Below are 17,412 nucleotides of genomic sequence, written 5' to 3'. Positions count from 1 at the left end.
ATGTTACCCTTATCCGTCGGTGCTAACTTCCCAGAATTGCAAAGTAAGTAACTACGTCGTAGTTACGAATTTCTGTTAACTAATGGCAACATAGTGTTCCAATTGAAGTAAAGGATCGAGGTATACTGCTAGTTTTGATCGGCCCATCGGTGACCCAATTATTTCCGGGGTCATTTCTGTTTCACGCAATTGTTGAATCGGAACACTGTCGCACAGGTAAATACGCTGGAATGTGTCCTCAACAATAACGCACACAACAAGTGCACTTGCATTGTTTAGGATTTCATACTAGGGAGTAAACAAAGTCAAATGCACCTGATTGCTGCATATCAACGGCACACTCAAGAAGAATTTTAACAACAAGCTTTACTATATCATTCTCATGTGTGTGAATTTAAGTTTTATTCATCAACAGGACTTTAATGTTTGTACTTGGAACAATCTGAAACATCCTCGCTATTTTGATTGACGTTGTTCGATAACCGATTTATTTTATTGTGTTTGTTATGTCCTTGTCCTTTTTTAAAGCTTTTTCTTGAATATCTTACGGCTGATGATGTCTACAAGTTAGACGAAACATGTCCCGTATTATTTAATAATGTTGTTTAAAATAAACAAACTTATGGTATTGTAGAGGTGGAATATTGAAACTTAACCTTAAAGTATACGTACGACAATACAGACTTTACGATGAAATTTATTTTATGTAATGCACTCCATTACTTTTGTTTTGGACTTATTTATTTTCATCTTGTACTCCTTACCCAAGACTTTGTCCATACCATTCAGCAGCTTCTCGAGATCTTCTGCAGTCTCAGATAAAATAACAATATCAGCAATTCAGAAAGGAGTGAGGCAAGGCTGCAGTTTGTCCCCCCTCCTTTTCAATTTTTACATAGAACAGGCAGTAAAGGAAACTAAAGAGGAATTTGGAAAGGGAATCACAATCCAAGGAGAGGAAATCAAAACCTTGAGATTTGCCGATGATATTGTTATTTTATCTGAGACTGCAGAAAATCTCGAGAAGCTGTTGAATGGTATGGAGAAAGTTTTGGGGGAAGGAGTACAAGATGAATAAGTCCAAAACAAAAGTAATGGAGTGCAGTCGAACGAAGGCAGGTGACTCAGGAAATGTTAAATTAGGAAATAAAGTCTTAAAGGAAGTAGATGAATATTGTTACTTGGGTAGTAAAATAACTAACGATGGCAGAAGTAAGGAGGACATAAAATGTATATTAGCACAAGCAAGGAAGAGCTTGCTTAAGAAAAGAAATTTGCTCACTTCAAACATTGATATAGGAATTAGAAAGATGTTTTTGAAGACTTTCGTGTGGAGCATGGCATTGTATGGAAGTGAAACATGTACAATAACGAGCTCAGAAAGAAAGAGAATAGAAGCTTTTGAAATGTGGTGTTACAGAAGAATGCTGAAGATGAGATGGATAGATTGAATCACAAATGACGAGATACTGAATCGAATTGGTGAGAGGAGATCGATTTGGCTAAATTTGACGAGAAGAAGAGATAGAATGATAGGACACATCTTAAGACACCCAGGACTTGTTCAGTTTGTTTTTGAAGGAAGTGTAGGTGGTAAGAATGGTAGGGGTAAACCAAGGTATGAATATGACAACCAGATTAGAGCAGATGTAGGATGCAGTAGTTGCATAGAAATGAAAAGGTTAGCACAGGAGAGGGTGGCATGTGGAGAGCTGCATCAAACCAGTCTATGGACTGGTGTCTCAAATGCACGTATTCTTGATGTTTTTCCAATGCTTCTTGCACTCTGCAATAGGCGAAGGGAGAATGTGCTGAAACACAAATAGGCTCTAGCGACTCTTATTGATCATCCTATGTAGGAAAGTGATAGCATACAAACTCAGAAGAGGAGTCCTCTACGATCACTAAGCGACTGTTGCGGCGTGATTATTGCTGGAGTCGCTTCTAGGAAAACGTACTTTAACATAGTGCAAATAAATTTATTGAAGAGGAAGAATTTTCAGGTCGCATTTTCAACTCGTAACACTAACCGTAATGTTTTCTTTAACCACAATACAGTCAGCTGCTTAAACTGTCTATTTATGGGTTCAGGTATTTACAAACTTGCATGTAATCAGTGCAACGCTACATACATCTGGCAGACAGGACGAAGTTCACAACCAGATATATCGAGGAAAAAATTTTCTGCAGTGAGCGTGCATATGGATGAAACTGGGCACTCGTACACTACAATTGAATGGGAATTAGGTATTCTTAGAAGAATTAATAAAGGTAGCATTATGGACAATATCTTGGACAATAGAAATTCTCTGTATGAAAAAAATCCTGGTTTATTAGATCTGCTTGGAATTGATAGAGATAGATTTCTGGGAAGGGATAAACCTGTCCCCAGTACACCAATCACGTTCTCATCCTTCCCCTTCAGCTTCCCCTCCTCTCCTCTCCTCTCCTCTCCTCTCCTCTCCTCTCCTCTCCTCTCCTCTCCTAAGCAAACGCAGCCTATGGCAACACATAGATACTACACCAGATGCAAGGTGACAAGATAGCAAATCAGGCAACAGTGTTTGAGTCAGCTGTGGGGAGGAAACTAAAAGGGGGTGAGTCCAATTTTCATCCTTATTAGATGGTTCTTCCACTCTCACAAGCCTTATTTTTCTTATGCACTCTTTTTTTACAGACTTAAAAACTACATGCACAGTATATCCACAGAAAAACGTTCACAAGGATATACATGGTCTGTTTTATAAATTACAGTTTGAGAAGCCCCCTAATCTACACGATTTTTAAGGCCCAATTTTTAATAACACGTGATAACCAGCGATGTATAATGTTCAACAAGGTATGTAATCATTTCAAAATCAAGATCCAAGTCAAGATTATTTATTACAAGTGAGTTTTTTTCTTTTAAGTGTACTTTAATAATGACTGATATAAGCAAGAATATGTAGTTTTGGTTTTAATTGACTTCAATGTTCTTAGTCATTCTATAATAGAGAAGATAGCTCACATAAGCTTAAGCATCAGGAATATTCCTTAAAGCCTGTATTTGTTTTAATATCTATTTTAATCTTAGTCATTAGTGTAGTGGCTAATGATGTTCAAGTATTGGATGAAACATGTACTGCAAATAAAAGGTTAGTGAGTAATTATTTTGTGTATTGAACATGTGGACCCTCGAGTGTACTCGCTTATACATACTGCTTAGTCGAGTAGCTTGTCTCCTTACTCCCAAGTCGTCAAAGCTCAAATTTTGCAACATTTTTGTACCACTACTCTTGCCGGAAACTGCCAAGAACAAACTGTGCTGCTTTCCTTTGGATCTTTTCCAGTTCTCGTATCAAGTAATCCTGATGTATATCCATTACACTGGAACCATCCTCTTATTGGGTTCTTACTAGAGACTTATATGCCCTCTCCTACATCCTTACTAAAACCCTTGAATACCCTTGTAGCTATGTAAAGAAATCTGTACCCTTTCTTCACAATCTCATTAATATGATTACTCCAATGAAAATCATGCCGTATATTAACATCTTGGTACTTAACAGTGATCCCAATGAGGTGCTATCACCCCATCAAAGCAGTTATTAAAATTCAGAGGACTTTTCGTCTTGGTGAAATGTAAAACCTGGCTTTTCATCCCATACTTCTGTATTCTTATATATAGTACCAGGAAATACCCGCACTTGAGCACCAGTGTAACGTAGTGTGTGCTACACTATTGGAGTGGGTACAGAGAAAATTTCTAGTGCAAGAATTGTTATTAAATATAAAGGTTTGGTTTTATTTCAATATTTGATTCGTATGACCTTCATAATAAGTAATAGCCTTTTTGGATGACGTATATTCCAAGACCCATTAGTGATGTCCTCACCATGGAACCACGTATCCCGTTGTGGCTTCCTCAATGGACGTTCTTGATGACGGATTACCCTCACTTGTAGTTTGAAGTTCGATGTTCGAAGTACAAGTTCTGAAATGAAAACCAGAACCAATGAGTTAATTGTTTCATGAGGAGAATTTCAAAGTCAATTCGTAGAAAAATGTAAGTCCTTAGACATCTACAATTAAGATGAGTTTCTTTGTGAAAAATAAGTCAAGTTTCAACATTGACTTAGAAATAAACTGGGGATCACTCATTGCGCGGGGGGTGGGGTGGGGGGCAAAAAAATAAAAACTAAGAATTTGTAGGTAGAATTTACAAGTTCCTACACTTAGAAGAATTTATTTACAATCTCGAACACTCCTTCTAAAAGTACAAGTTCTCTCACGATGAATGAAGGTAAATATTTATTCTGAATTTAAGACACACAATGTAAATTTTAAACACTATTAGGAATTATTTACATAGCATAAGAAACAACTATTTTTTAAACATAAAAATATTTACACCAGTGTCAACTCATGCTATTTGTAACCTGTAAATTTCATTTTTGTTCTGTATTGTTTTTTGTTTGTTTTCAGTTTAAGGCGATATTATGACATCCAGAGGTTGCATAAATTAACTCGATCTGTTTCAATACGTATTGTCAATTTATTTCTTATAACTCATGCTATAACACTGAAAAACAAGCTATAGATATCTGGCATGGTATTTACTTTTTCTAATGTAGTTTTTTATGCTGATTTCAAATCTGAAAACCATTTTGCTCTATCACGTCAGGTTTTGAAGATATCAACAACAAATAATTTTCATGGAACAATGTTCATCTATTTTTTTATCTCCACATTTTTAGTAATTTTTCACGTAACACCCTACAGTGTTTTCATCACTTGTGAAAATACTTATGTTTAAGGTAATACATGAAAATAACTTTGATATCACATTACTATACTTGTTTTGTGTTTGTTTTCAGTTTAAGGCGATATTATGACGTCCAGAGGTTGTATAAATTCACCAGATCTGTTTTGCTATATGTGCGGCTTTCTAACAGCAATTCCCATTAGGAGATTTATACACCATTTTTTACGAAAGCATATGAACTATAATTTGATTCAAAGGTGGATACTGGTAATTCATGGGCACCACAGTTCGTGCAACTTGTGCGATTGGATAAGGAAGCCAAAGAACAACCACCATCTGGTAATGTTATGGACACTTTTTTTTGTAAAATGTCATGAAATTTCACACTTGTGGCCAGAGCGTACCGATCCCCTTTTAGAAGAGATCAAAAATGAAAGGTCGATTCCACTATATCGCCGAGCGTTAATAGAAACGGCTTTCGCAAGTATCAAACTCAAGATCAATGCGTAAGAGACAGGATACTCCAGTATACAAGTTCTAACTCACAAGGCAACAAACTTAGCAGAGCGGAGCGCAGAGGAAGGCATGATACACAAAGCCGTACTTCGGAACATTAAAAAAAAAAAAAAAACAAAAAAAAAAACCCATTAATGGTGGGCCATACCCAAGAGGAGTTATCGTGGTAAGTGCATGTTAATCATAGGAAAGGAATACCAGAAAAGAGAACTCCCAAAGCATAGAATTCTGTTTTTTAAAGATAACATGTATATTGAATAAAGTTTTCAAAAATACAAAATATAGATCCACCAAAAGATATAAAACAGATCACGAGGGACTATTTCAGTGGTCAATAATCTAGTTTAGATAGACACACACAATTACAACGAAGGGTAAAATGACCCGTAGAAAAAAAAATCAACATTATCATAGGTTACAATAAGGGATAAAAACCCTAAGAATTACAACTGTTTTCGAGGTACAACCAAGGGGTAAATGCCCCGTGTATTACACATATCTTGACTCGTACAAATTCGAGTGAAAAGGTTAAACCTGAGCAAATCAATGTTCTTGTTTACATACAAGCTCCCATAGAAGGGCCATTTGATGAACCGGAATAAGATAGTTAAAAAAAAAACAATTGGCAGTAATTTTAATTGAAGAGAGGTTTACAATACCAAAAAGGGAGTACTTTACAAGATACTACCACAATCCCCCAGATTCGTGTTTCAGCTTAGACCATATAGGAAAACATATCAACATCGAAGGTACCTAGTGTAGATAGATCATAAAAGGGTTAGCAGACCGCGATACACCATCTTAAATAACAAAGGTAAACAAAAGGACAAAATAATAAAGGAAGGGAAAGGCAAAAGGAGAAAAATCAGGAGGGATAAGGAGACAGAGTACTGATCAGGCCGCGAAGCTCCCACATCACATGAATGGAAGGCAAAGTTCACACATCACACATCGCGAGTCCAGTCCACATTCTCGATTCACTTTTCTATCTCAAGTTCGGAGTTAGAATTTTACCAGAGTGACAATTTCGTAATGCCCTTAAAAAAAAGGACTAAAGTTCGGATTCCAATTAACAAGCCGAAGAAAAGGGCAAAATAGAATGAATATTCATATGAGAAATTTTAAAACCAGTAGGTACACGGGCCAGCCGCGCACACTTCAAGAGCTTCCACTGCCTATCACAACATTTGATCCACACCTGACCATCGAACAAGCACACGCAGCCCGTATATATACGGAACCAAGGTCGCCGTAGAACATGCGAGAAGCGATGACGTCACAGGGCCTTGCGTGGAGCGATGAAACAGTCCAGACAGTCAAGTGGCAGGCATGAAGGCAGACAGTTCGTGTCGCGAAACGATGCGTTGGGTTTGAGCATAGAAGACAAATAAGGTAAGCGATTTGAACACGTTACAGTATTCGGACTTCCTGTAAGATGGCATGAGTTAAACAGCCACACCAAAGACTGTTATTTGTGTTTGGCAGATGTCACCAGATTTTCCTATAAAACTCACGCCTCTGAAAAGTATCCAGACATTCCCTTAGTTTCTAAACCATTTCCACATGATCCCGTTATTTGTCTTATTACCAACAGCACCTACAGAATAGAATAGAAATGATGAAGAAATGCAAGAAGAAACTTCTCTTTCATTTTCAAGCAATGAATCAAACTCCGACTACCAACCTGGAGAAGGGATTAATTTGATGAACAATGCTTAACCTTGCGACTCGTTCGGAACCTGGCTCTAACGAAAGGTCAAGCTGAACTGCTCAGTTCACTCTTTAAAGAATTTCATTTGCCTGCAACAGGTACAACAATTTCACATTTCCGCTGCAGACACAAAGAACTTGTGAAATTCTTTGCACTTAGCGACAATATTTATTACTGTACAGGCATTCAGAGTCTCGTATCAAGCCTCGGGGTAGAACACAACATTGAAGCATAGCGAATGTTTATTGACTCATATTAAAAGAAGTTTGAAAGCAGTATTATTACACAATGGAAACCGATATGCATCAGTACCAGTTGGATATTCTACACACCTGAAAGAGACATGAAACTATGTTGCTACTCTTGAAAAAATACGCTGTTATGAGTAAAAATGGTGTACCTGTGGTGATTTAAAAGTTATCACTATTTTTATGGAAATGCAGCCAGGGTACACCAAGTACTGCTGTTCTATCTGTGAGAGGGACAGCAGAGAGAGAAAGTACCACTATATAAATAAAAATTAGCCAATCATAGACAGAATGCAGCTGGGAATTGAAAATGTCCTTCATGCTCCTTTGACAAAGTTATGCCACCGCTTCAGATCAAGCTGGGGCTCGTGAAGAATTTCATCAAGACATTAGACAACAACTCGGATGCTTTTTGGCACCTGTGCAACAAGTTCTTGGAGTTGAGTTATGTGAGAGTGAAAGGTGTGTTCATAGGTCCACAGATAAGGGAGATATTTACTGACACCCACTTCAAAGACTTATTGAATGATACTATAAGAGATGAATGGGTGTCATTCAAATCAGTTATAGTCAACTTCCTTGAAAATTATAAATCTGCTGGCTGTGTGAATGTTGTGAAGGAGTGCATTAGGGCGTACAATCATCTGGGTTGTAGTGCGTCCTTCAAAAATTCATCTTCTTGACTCGCATCTTGACTTCTTCCTCGAAAACCTAGGTTCAGTAAGTGACGAACGTGGTAAACGGTATAGTTCTGAAGGCCGTGCTTCAAATTGGTTATATCCTATGGATAAGACTATCCCTTCCTAACCTAATATGCATTAGCACAATAGTAACACCATGGAATCTATTTATCCCGGGTTATAACTGTATGTGAAACAAACCCAGTCACCGCACTACACACTGTTAATAAGCTATACACCTCCACGATGTAAAATGTCTGCTGTGGGATTAATATATAACAACCACCATGCCGTATTATTCAAAGAATAAGCAAGTAATAAACACTTGGCCTACAGTTTCATCAAGTCGTCATCAGTTCTGTGCACAACAACATATTACCTTCATATTACGTATAATACAGTGCATTTCCTTCGAGAGGAATAATCCAGAGTCTTACTTACAAAAGAACACTGTGTAACATCTTCCAACGCCTCAAAAGGAATGTGAATTAGCAAGTAATGCACTCATCATGACTCCGTAATTGTACAGTAATGCAACCGTAAAGAACTCGTACAGCAAAACTTCGCAGTGGTAATCGTCATGAACGGCATCCACACTAGTCATGAACAGTAACAATAAACTCGTAGCGCACACACACACAATATGCTGCCTCCAGCATCCATAATAAGTAAGACCCCCGGCTGTACCTTGGGTGTCTAAACTTGTTGTAACACTTTTAACCAACTTCAGCCGTCTCTCGCGATATAGTCACTGTTTACCGGTTACTGCTAGGCCATGTTTATAGACTCTTAACCAAACAGAAATTTATGTAAATTATAACGATGCACATACGCAATATTCCATAACTGCACATTCTTCTTACAATACTATGTTCTTACATCTTAATTTAAAAACTCGCATGATATTGACTACTTTATATTACAAATTATTTTATGAAAATTTCCTAACCTAAAATTTGGAGATAGTCGTGTACAAACATTTCTTAATCTAAAATTGTCGATCATACTCTTGTACAGTTACAAGCAATTCAAACCAAACACACCTTAGATTAAGGAAGAATTTTCAGTGTGTATGGATTTTATATATATATTTTACCTTGAAATAGATATTTCTATATAGTTGTCACGAGTCTCAATCACACTATTTTCTTAGCTAACATCATGTTCATTAGTACTCCATAATCAATAAAAAAATCTAAAAACAAAAATTAACAATTATAATTGTTCTAGTGAAATATAAATGGTTAAAGGCATATAATTTAAAAAAAAAATGGTAGGGGATAGATACAAATGGTTTGTATATTTTGATTCAGCATGTTTCAGTTGTTCTGGAACAAGTGTTGGATATCAAGATATCTACCGATTAAAAAAGAAAATCAGTGTAATTATAGAAACTTTAAACGTTGTTGTAGTGTGGAAATTAGCTGAGTCTTTTAACACAAAGAGTTTATGTAAGAGTTCTTCCAATATGGGATCGCCAAAAGTTTCAATCTATCTAACATAATGTACCAGGAAGGCATAGGCTCTGGCACATCAGTGTTTTAAAAACTTTAATCATCAAAGAATGGCCGAGTTGTAACAGCGGAAACAGCTGTACGGGGTAATGTTCTCGTCTCTACTGCTCCGTGTAATTGTGAGGGAGACAGCAAGAGAGGGGAACAAGGTCAAGTGACGTCAGCGCCGCATGTATTTCACCTCCCCATGGAAATGTCTAGAAATTATTTTTGTAACTTCTAAACGGCTTGACAGATTAAAATGAGACAAACACTAACATGTAGCCCACATTTCAAAAGTGCAATGATAAAAATTTGAGATCCATCCATCTATTAGTTTAGAAGATATGACAAGTAGAAATTTGGGATACGTAACCACTCCTCTGTTGCTTGACCCAGTGAGCTCGCTTCCAGCAGAATATAAATAGGTCAACGACTCGAAGGGGTAGTCAGTTGAAATCTACAACTCGATGATGACTGAAGTTCGTGCTGCTTCGTCGCGAGATACAAGTAAGTCATGTTCTAAGATTTTGAATTTGTGCGAGATCGTAATAAGTGAAACTTCAACCGCGTCGTGGATGTGTGGAATATTATAAAGTTCTATCGCACTGAGTTTCATCGTATAAGGTCTATGAATTTCTTTAACAAGTGGTCTCATGATATAGACTATGTATTTAGGTAGAACTGAGAGAATACCAGTGTTTAAGTTGCCTTTCGACAATATTATGGACTTTGTTAATTCCTCATATATTTGAACTCTGTCGTAATCACTTGCGGAGACAAGCATGTTAGGAAATTGTGCGTGATAAAGTAAACTTTCAATTGGTGACAATTTCATTAGCTTTCAGACATCTTTCTCGTATACAATTAAGATTGTGAACTATTTGAAGTATTATTCCACTCGAATATTCAGTGATTAATAGGACTGAGTGTAGCTAATTTTCACGTATTTTCTTGAACATTCGATCAGTGTCGTAAGAAAAGGACTAAATATTAAGGACATTTTATGGTGATATTAGGTCATACGAACTCTTATTATGAAAACTCATACATAAAATCCACTCAAGTAGTGAATATTGGGATTCAAGAGACTGTTATAGAATTGCATTTACTCAAGTATTTAACGGACTGTGATAGTCATTTTAATACTGAATTTACGACATAATCTGTGGTTATTACAAATTGTGCTAGTGTCTAATTTCATGTCATATAATCAATCAATCAATCAATCAATCAATCAATCAGTCAATACTGATCTGCATTTAGGGCAGTCGCCCAGGTGGCAGATTCCCTAGCTGTTGTTTTCCTAGCCTTTTCCTAAATGATTTCAAAGAAATTGGAAATTTATTGAACATCTCCCTTGGTAAGTTATTCTGATCCCTAACTCCCCTTCCTATAAATGAATATTTGCTCCAGTTTGTCCTCTTGAATTCCAACTTTATCTTCATATTGTGATCATTCCTACTGTTATAAACGCCACTCAAATTATTCGTCTACTATTGTCATTCCACGCCATCTCTCTGCTGACAGCTCGGAACATACCACTTAGTAAAGCAGCTCTCCTTCTTTCTCTCAATTCTTCCCAGCCCAAACTTTGCAACATTTTTTTAACACTACTCCTTTGTCGGAAATCACGTAGAACAAATCGAGCTGCTTTTCTTTGGATTTTTTCCAGTTCTTGAATCAGGTAATCCTGGTGAGGGTCCCATACACTGGAACCATACTCTAGTTGGGGTCTTACCAGAGACTTATATGCACTCTCCTTTACATCCTTACTACAACCCCTAAACACCCTCATAACCATGTGCAGAGATCTGTACCCTTTATTTACAATCCCATTTATGTGATTACCCCAATGAAGATCTTTCCTTATATTAACACCTAGATACTTACAATGATCCCCAAAAGGAACTTTCACCCCATCAACGCAGTAATTAAAACTGAGAGGACTTTTCCTATTTGTGAAACCCACAACCTGACTTTTAACCCCGTTTATCAACATTTTCGAGGTCACGTTGCAGTTGCTCACAATCTTGTAACTTATTTATCACTCTATAGAGAATAACATCATCCGCAAAAAGCCTTACCTCCGATTCCACTCCTTTACTCATATCATTTATATATATAAGAAAACATAAAGGTCCGATAACACTGCCCTGAGGAACTCCCCTCTCAACTATTACAGGGTCAGACAAAGCTTCACCTGCTCTAACTCTCTGAGATCTATTTTCTAGAAATATAGCAACCCATTCAGTCACTCTTTTGTCTAGTCCAATTGCACTCATTTTTGCCAGTAGTCTTCCATGATCCACCCTATCAAATGCTTTAGACATGTCAATCGTGATACAGTCCATTTGACCTCCAGAATCCAAGATATCTGCTATATCTTGCTGGAATCCTACAAGTTGAGCTTCAGTGGAATAACCTTTCCTAAAACCGAACTGCCTTCTATCGAACCAGTTATTAATTTCACAAACATGTCTAATATAATCAGAAAGAATACCTTCCCAAAGCTTACATACAATGCATGTCAAATTTACTGGCCTGTAATTTTCAGCTTTATGTCTATCACCCTTTCTTTTATACACAGGGGCTAACTCTCCATTCATCTAGTATAGCTCCTCCGACCAAACAATAATCAAATAAGTACTTCAGATATGGTACTATATCCCAACCCATTGTCTTTAGTATATCCCCAGAAATCTTATCAATTCCAGCTGCTTTTCTAGTTTTCAACTTTTGTATCTTACTGTAAATGCCATTGTTATCGTATGTAAATTTTAATACTTCTTTAGCCTTTGTCTCCTCCTCTATCTGGACATTATTCTTGTAACCAACAATCTTTACACACTGCTCACTGAATACTTCTGCCTTTTGAAGATCCTCACATACACACTCCCCTTGTTCATTAATTATTCCTGGAATGTCCTCCTTGGAACCTGTTTCTGCCTTAAAATACCTATACATACCTTTCCATTTTTCACTAAAATTAGTATGACTGCCAATTATGCTTGCCACCATGTTATCCTTAGCTGCCTTCTTTGCTAGATTCAATTTTCTAGTAAGTTCCTTCAATTTCTCCTACTTGCACAGCCATTTCTGACTATTTCTTTCCAGTCTGCACCTCCTTCTTTGTCTCTTTATTTCTCTATTATAATAAGGTGGGTCCTTACCATTCCTTACCTCCCTTAAAGGTACAAACCTGTTTTCACATTCCTCAACAATTTCTTTAAAGCCATCGCAGAGTCTGTTTACATTTTTATTTACCGTTTTCCACCGATCATAGTTACTTTTTAGAAACTGCCTCATACCTGCTTTATCAGCCATATGGTACTTGCCTAATAGTCCTACTTTTAAGACCTTCCTTTCTATCACATTTATTTTTAACTACGACAAAAACAGCTTCATGATCACTAATACCATCTATTACTTCAGTTTACCTATAGAGCTCATCTGGTCTTATCAGCACCGCATCCAGGATATTTTTCCCTCTGGTTGGTTCGATCACTTTCTGAATCAGCTGTCCTTCTCATATTAACTTATTTGCCATTTGTTGGTCATGCTTCCTGTCGTTCGCATTTCCTTCGCAATTGACATCTGGTAAATTCAGATCTCCTGCTACAATCGCATTTCTTTCCTTGTCGTTTCCTACACAGCTGATTATCGTATCAAATAATTCTGAATCCGTGTCAGTGATACCCTCTCCCGGTCTGTACACTCCCAATATATCAAGTTGCCTATTATCTTTAGAAATGAGCCTTACACCTAGAATTTCATGTGTCTCATCTTTAACTTTTTCGTAGCTTACAAATTCTTCTTTCACCAGAATGAATACTCCCCCTCCCACCATTCCTATCCTTTCTCTACGATACATACTCCAGTTATGTGAGAAAATTTCTGCATCCATTATATCATTTCTCAGCCATGATTCAACTCTCATTACAATATCTGGTAAGTATATATCTATTAAATTACTCAATTCTATTCCTTTCTTTACAATACTTCTACAGTTCATCACTAACAATTTCATGTCATCCCTACTTGATTTCCAGTTCCCTGTTCCCTTATCACTCCCTAGGCCACACCGTTTCCCTGAATGTACCTCCGTATTACCCTTCCAAACAAATTTCCTAACTTATACGTGTCACTGCGGTTTAAGTGAAGGCCATCTGAGCGCAGATCCCTATCTCCTACCCACCCATTAGGATCTAGAAATTTCACTCCCAGTTTGCCACATACCCACTCCATAGTCTCATTTAAATCCCCAATCACCCTCTATTCAGTGTCCCTCCTACACAGTATTCCACTAATAACAATCTCCGCTTTCTTAAACTTCACCCGTGCTGCATTTAGCAGATCCCACACATCTCTAACTATGTTGGTACTTATATCAGCTTGCCTTACGTTGTTGGTACCAACGTGAAACACTACCACCTTCTCCCTCCCCTACTCCCTCACTTCTACTTTCCTCAAATCTGCCTCAACCTAATTCCTGGATAACATTCTACCCTGGTTCCTTTTCCTCCACACACTTTCCCCACATGTCTTAACGATAGAATCCCCCATGACCAGAGCCTCAACTCTACCCACCTCATTTGATCCCCTCCCCTCCTGGTCAGCCTTATCGTTCCTGATAGCTGCAGAAGCTACTTCCTCCTCCTTTTTCTCCTTCCCATGACCCTGTTCCACCTGTCTTTTCCTATCCTCTACTCTACTTTTCCCTTTTCTACCTTTTCCCTTCCTCCTACTTCCATACATCTCAACGACAGTTCCCTGTCCCTCATCTTCCCTCTGTTGTTCTACCTGGAGTGACTCATACCGATTTCGTACAGACACCTGTCCTGAATTCTGATCCTGACTAGAGCCCTTAGCCTGCAATCTCCTTCCCCTTAGAACATTAGACCACCTGTCTTCTACAACTCCCCCCTTTCCTTCCCCTCCCTCTTGTACTCCTACTGTAACCTGTACATTGTTTGAGGGAGTCCTATCTTCCTTCATGTCTTCTGTGAGAATCCTAATTATCTCCCTCAAACTCTCCAACTCCTCCCTCATACCCCTCAATGCCTCGCCACACCCACATTTCTTACACTCACGCTCCTTAGCCATTCTTTACGGAAAAAATGAAAATGAAAATAAAATAACTTATTTGCAAAAAAAATAAATGAACGGAGGGATATATTGGTCTGGTATAGTACTCAAAAATCACACAACATTAAGGTAATTAATATATGACTACACTACAATACTACTCTATTTTTTATCCTACAACCCTCAACAGGATAAAAACTGCAGTTAATTTCTGAATATCTAAAGGAATACACAAGAACTACGCAATTCCAAACTGCAATTAAGCGTATCCTAAATACAACAACAGAATTTTAGTAAGAGTTTCTATGGATACCTCTACTACACCTGTACTACACAAATATTTTACAATAATAAAATAAGCTCACTATATTCTGATAGGAAATTAGGCTACTCGTATACTACTGTACAGTACACTACAGTAATTTTTAAACTACTTTCAGATGTATCCTAATTACAATACTGGTACCATATGTCATTACTAAGCACAAAGAGAAATGAAATTTGCAAGAACTACTGTACTCGAAGATTACCAACAAAGTTAAATGCTTAGACAAATTATTATTAGAACTACGCTCTAATAGATACACACGAATATAGCAGGCATATCTAGATATACTGTATCTACACTACAATTTTCAACTGAAGTGTGGTTATATGAGCTTACCGCTGGTGGATTAGTATTATTTTCCTTACTACGTGGGACAGAAAATAAAAGTGTACTTAAATGTTGAGAATAAGAGGTTGTCTACTATAATTTCTGTCAAAACCACGCCGGGGGCTTGAAAATGCAATATTATTGGGATATAGGAATTTGATTATTAACTTTTACTCGATGAATAAACGAAGTTGGAAAGTACAAAGTATGCAGGGAACTAAGACTACAAATTATGGGAACAATGAATCAGCTTACTTTTATTTACACAACTATCGTGTGCATGTCGCAACAATCATCAACAATCCAAAAAACTGTAGCCTAAAGTACCATAATTATCCAGTGAAATTACCGTGAATTCTCTTTAACTTCTCTTTAAATCGATGTTTACAGGCTTATAGTGTTATTTAATGTAATAAATTATTACCTTTATGATAGTTTGAATGGATATCTGTACGAAATATTGGAAAAGTAGCGGCGGACATTACAATGAGTTACAACTCCTTATGATAATCTGCCTTTGTAAGTATTATACCAAAGAACCTACAGATATTTAAAAATATTGTTTTAAAAGTTAATATTATTTACCTAAAGTATTTCCTAAACCTAAATTGGAAATAAAGTACACCTAGCTACCTACTTAACCTAGAGAACGTAATCTACTGAACACCAATTGAATTACGTGTTATAAAATTCAAATAAATAGTACTACTTCCAATTTCTACCAACAAGCACTAAACACCAATATATAAATAGCACTAAATGCAACACGCACACACAAAATTTAAATAATTTTAATAGGTTTTAACTTCTTTTTCACTGTGTAGTGAAAGACTGTGCTTTCGACTTCAGCAGTAATCTCATTTTATTACCACAGAAACTTGACGTGTAGTTCGAACTCTGACATAGACTGTGCTATTTCAAGTCACTTATTCAATGCCATATTATAAAAGTGTGAGTACACTCTGTGCATTCAAACTTATTTCAGTGTGGAATGCAACTCATTAATGATAACTAACAGTGCTACAACTTGCTGTATAGTGCCAATTGAACTTTCCCGTGTTTCTACATTTCTTTTAAAAACACCGGAAATCTTGGCGAAGTGTCGTAATATCACACTATTTTGAACGTTGTATCCAGCGAGGGATTAATTGTGGTATCTACGAGGGATTAAAACGTGGTGGTACGCTGCTGGTGCTGAGTTCGAGTTCAGGCTGTTCGCTGCAGAAGTTCCAGTCATCAAGCTGCAGAGCCGTACTGCATCCATTCTTATAAGCAGAACACAGGTGATATAAGTGTATTTTACATTCAATCAATCTCAATATTCAACAGTGCTACGTTTTTGAAATGAAAAGTGCCTCATCTAACAAAGTAATTTTTGATCGTGTGAATTCTAATCCTACTACTTGTAGAAATTGTAGGAGGTCATTTAACGAGACTTTAGATCATATGTAAGTGAACTTCAGGTTTCTCTCCAAAGCAGGCATAACTGGAGATTCATTTTTAAATGAACTTTAGGGTGTTCTTTTCGAACTTTGTGTAAACTGAAGTCATTTCATAAAAACCTAATTGAACTGTAGGGCTTGTTCTATAACAAGTGCACAATTTAAATCTTGTTTTTAATTTATTTAGTTGAACTGTAGGATTTTTTCAGGAAGTGATTGAAAATATTTACGGTAATTGGAACTATAGGATTGCTAGAGCAAGTGGAAGTTAATATTATGTTTAATAATTTTAGACAGACTTTAGGTTTGCACCAAAAATGATTGATTTAATTTTCTTTGCAGTCTAAAAATCTTGGTCACTTGACAAAGTGGTTGAATGAAGGTCTATGATCAAAGTGTTATTTTGGATTTGAGTCTATGTGTGAAATCTTAGATGAACCTTAGGGTGTATTGAGATGTTTGAAAGTCGGTACTTATTCTGAACATTATTAACATCAAATGGATGTATAGGACAAAGACTCTATTTGTTTCAATCATAACAGCATATATATTTGTCATTTAATTGCATTCTGAAGAGATCATTTGAAGATTTAATTTTTGATGAGTGAGAAGCAGTGAGAGTGATTTGCTTGAGATTATTAATAAATATTGTAAAAAATGTTAATTACCATCTATTATTCACCCTGCGAAATCATCCTTCTCTGTACCTGCTCCAATAGCAACCGTACACAACCTGAGATCCATTCCATGCTCTTGCCCAACAACTATTTTTCGGTACACTAATGAACCAACTGATGAACATCAGATAGACCATGTTGCCACCTCCCACCGCAAC

At 36.9% G+C, this 17,412-nt stretch overlaps 1 protein-coding gene across 5 annotated transcripts in view; it reads left to right on the top strand.

Annotated features, from left to right (window-relative positions):
* The window catches only part of LOC136866267 (PRKC apoptosis WT1 regulator protein), a 303,714-nt gene that overhangs the window by 91,180 nt on the left and 195,122 nt on the right, over positions 1–17,412 (top strand). The gene's annotated exons all lie outside the window — the stretch shown is intronic.

This window comes from Anabrus simplex, chromosome 3 (assembly GCF_040414725.1).
Source record: "Anabrus simplex isolate iqAnaSimp1 chromosome 3, ASM4041472v1, whole genome shotgun sequence".
Taxonomy (NCBI): domain Eukaryota; kingdom Metazoa; phylum Arthropoda; class Insecta; order Orthoptera; family Tettigoniidae; genus Anabrus; species Anabrus simplex.
This window is presented reverse-complemented; position numbering and strand designations above follow the sequence as displayed.